Below are 4,021 nucleotides of genomic sequence, written 5' to 3' on the forward strand. Positions count from 1 at the left end.
CATCCCCACTGTTGCTGTTACGGTCTCAGTCTCAACCATCCGCTATCAACTCCATTGGGACTTTGTGATGAATGTTTCTTCCGAAGAGTCTTCTCGCTTGAAGCGGATTCAATCTTAGCAGTTTCGTATCATTGTATTGCGTCATAGTGAGTCACATGAAGACGGCTCCGATCCCAGTAGAGTCTAGCTGCAGATCATGAATCTTGATCATGATCACACTTCTTAAGTTCGACAGAATGAGCTAGCGATGATCCTACTTAGTCTCGATCGCCGAGGTTTTGTCTCGGCTTTCGAGTAACCTCTATGCCCTACCTAGTTCCCCCTTGAAGATGCGGTGTTCGTGCGCTACAGAGTATGTCTATTCTGCTTCTGCAGGTCTCAATCGGAATGGGATCGAAAATGGTCAGGTTCAATGTCGAAGCTGCGTGCGATGCGGTGGACGTTAAGGTAACCAACACGGAGGAGAGGTAATCCAGACCATCGTTTATCATAGTTGGATGAGTCGCTCCGATAGCATAACATGAGACGATTGATGCGACCCTTTGGAAAGAATATTTGGGCAGAGTATCTCGTGGAGGCACAGCAGCTCCATTTCAGCGTAGCACCTGCAGAGGCTCCATTGGCAATCGACCAGAGTCTGTCTTCCGAACGAGTTGAGGCTATGTCGGCAGCAGAAAGGCACGCCATGTGTGAGGCTGAGAAAATAAAAGGCAATGAGAGCTTCGCCTCGGGAGACTTGGATGAAGCAGAGGTGAGTTATGTGGACTGGCTGGACGGCATTCGATCCCGTTGTCATCCAGTTGCATTATACGAGGGCCCTCCGTCTCCGCTCGGATGTATCAGTACTATGGTCCAATAGAGCCTTCAAGGCTCAGCCTTGGTGCGGCTAAAGCTTCGCCGCCCTCGAGAAGGGCTAGAGGATGCTCAGAGACCCATCGCGTTGGATCCTAAGGATGTGAAGGTGTGGCTAGGACACGGTTCGCGTCGCGTGTGATACGGTGCCTGAGTTCCCTCGGACTTAGGCCTTTCATCGACGTGGTAAAGCTCGCGCGGAGTTGGCTTACCTCGAGGAAGCAGTGAAAGACTTTCAGACAGCTCTCAAGTGAGCCAATGATGAAACGCTTGCTGTCCTCGGTAGACGGGAACGAGCTTGGGGTCATTGTGGGCTCAGGATACTCAACGATAGTGGCGCAGAGCAGGGAATGATTGGCAGAATCAATGCTGACCTTGCTACTGCCAGACGAAAGCTAATTTACAAGCAACGCGCGCAAGTCAAAGAAGAGATCGAGGAGCCAAAAATACAGGAGATTTTCGACGAATCACCAGTTGTGTAAGGAACGGGTTTCTCCGGCCGACATTGTATTGTTCTGATGGTGATACTCCGAATCGGAATTTCCAATGCACAGTCAATGTTAGGTCTCTGCGAAAATTGATGATTTGGCGGCCAAATCATTTGGATCTCAGACGACTAGTGTTGTTCCTCCTCAGGCCACATAATCACCAGGTCGAGAAAAAGTCTAGCGAATTCAGGCATATTTCTATAATCGACGAGGATTCGGATACTGAAGACGAGAAGGAAGGAAAGGTGCCGTTTCTTGCGTTGCGGACTACATACCGTTTCGCGTGGATCAAATGAGTCTGACCCATTACCGGATGGCCGCCCGGACAACCAATTTGGGGTTATCCAGCGGAGAAAGGCTTGAATCGAGCCGCTCAACGCTCTATCGAGGAACGTGCGCAATTGTTAGGCAATCAAGAACAGTGCCACTCCAGCTGGACGATGGAGAAAGATCGAAGTTTTTGAAAACTCTTCGGATGAGGACTAGCTATGATGAGGGCTCCTGCCGCCATGCTGGGCTCTCATCCCTCGAAGTTACATGGGATCATGTCGGTCTCAATCCGCTTTCGAGTTGTCATGCAAATCTTCAGACTATCATGTGCTGCGGGTTGCGTTTGGTCCTCAATTGACATGTGGTCTTACAAAGTATTTTGTTCATGTTCGTCAAGACCCTCTGGGGCTGGGCTTCCTGTGGAGTACAGAGGGACGAGCCGCGGCTCGATGTTGCCAGTATATCCAGCCAAAATTTCACAACAGAACATACTATGTTTAACGTACTCGCAACGCAACAGGAATCGTTTTTCCGATAGTATCACTCAATACATCGTTCTATAATACTACAGGCGCCATTAAGCGAATTACTAGCAATAGCCACAAGTTGTGGCTATTGCTAGTAATTCGCAGTTGTGGCCCACAACTGCATAGCTAATCCCACGGTATGTACAGTATCACCGTATCTTCGTCCTGCACCGATTCTTCAGGTTCTTCACGACTTGGAGCGTTGAGAGCCGACCATGTAGCTTCTGCCCATCTTTCATCGACGAGACCAGGCTCGCAACTCCCGTGCGAATCGGCAGACCGTAGAGCTCCCGATGCTGCTTACAGTGGTCACTTCGCGCAGCCACCACCCTCTCACATCCCATCTCCTTGCATCTCTTCCCACCTCCGTGCCTCTGACACATTTGTACCTCTCCTCCGGATCTAGCTGGAGCCGCACAATCGGGGTGTAAACAGCGACGGTCGGCTCCGTGGCTCTCGCAGAAATCTGTCTTACCAACTGCACTCTTGCTACAGTTGGCAGCGACACAACGACGACCACCTCCATGCTCGATGCAATTAATGAAGCCGTCGCGAGCGGAGCTCGTGCACCCGGGAAGCATACATCTCAGACACCAGGTTCTGGTTACCAGGATATTGAGCGAATTGAATCAGCCTATCTCGATAGGTTGGTTGAATCACGATACAGTCTTGCTAGCCTTTGGAAGCGCACAATACCTTGCCCGAAAAACTTCGAAGTCATGCTTGGTAAAATCCGCATCTCGTAGTGTGCTTCTCCCTTTCCAGCTAACTGGAAAACTCAGACGCCATGCAGATGAGAATCTCATAACGAAACGCAGCATCATCGGATCGGGCTGTGAGAAATGCCCGATACGCGCTGCGTACTCTCTCTCAGATTGAGGGAGAGCTTTATTCAATTGCTCCGAAAGGTTCCGAAGTCGAGTTTAACTGATCATTCACCACTAGATCGACCACCCAATGCCCTGGTCAGTTGTTCCAGTCTGGAAGCTCCAGTCTGGAGCAATGCCAGGTGTCTCATGTAACTCATGTATGCTACCTCTGTGTGACAGGCTCATGTTATTGGGCTGCCTAAGTTAATCGACAGTTCATAACAAGTATTCACCGCGTGAGGCACTAGATATTAGTCGCATGCTACTCATATGCTATGATAGCATTGCTATCTGTCTTCAAGGATCCCCAAGTCTATTTTCTCATTTTTTTCATATTTTACCTATTTTGCCTATTTTGCCTATTTTTAGGAATGAGAAATAGGCCGAAAGAAAGAACGGTTATTTTCCCTTCCCTCGGCCACCCTATTTGAGGGTACTATTGAGTCAGGCGTTCGAGGAAACTTTGTCGGGAGTGTTGTTGGACATTCCGACATTTGTCAAGTCGTTAAAGTCGCCCAACGATCTCGTATTCACTAAGACGGCGGACTTTAGCCAAATGCTCGTGGCCTTCCGTGGGACGTGGTCCGAGTATAAACAGCGGTTACGGGAGCAGGAAATTGAGGTGAGCGTTCACAGTGTCTAGAGTACTTACCCATCGCTATAGTTGGACCCGGAGTTCACACTGGCCTTGCGTGATGGTCTGACGCTTCCAACGGTTCGGATACGGCAACGAAAATGGAGACAGCCTCCTAACCCTGACCAAGCAGTGAGGTAGTGGGAGCATGCTATAGCTTGATAGCTGTGTAAGGCGAACGTATAGGAACGCGAGAGCTGAGGAGAAAATCATGAACGTCAATAAAGGAGGGCATTTGGAATGGACAGAGGATGCCGACGTTGCAGCCTCGGAAATGCGGGAAAGGAAGGAGAATGAGCCTAGCAGCATCTGGCGGCCCACAGATGAAATCATCATACGTTGATACGTATATCGTAATATGTATTTCTCTGTCTGTCGCAG

The 4,021-nt window shown here is 49.6% G+C and overlaps 1 protein-coding gene across 1 annotated transcript in view; it reads left to right on the plus strand.

Annotated features, from left to right (window-relative positions):
• Positions 1–4,021, plus strand: part of Pmar_PMAR012536 (hypothetical protein) — a gene marked incomplete at its 5' end in the record, with an annotated part of 9,214 nt that overhangs the window by 4,224 nt on the left and 969 nt on the right. The window lies entirely within an intron of this gene.

The sequence above is a fragment of the Perkinsus marinus genome, assembly GCF_000006405.1.
Source record: "Perkinsus marinus ATCC 50983 genomic scaffold scf_1104296929318, whole genome shotgun sequence".
Lineage (NCBI taxonomy): Eukaryota > Perkinsozoa > Perkinsida > Perkinsidae > Perkinsus > Perkinsus marinus.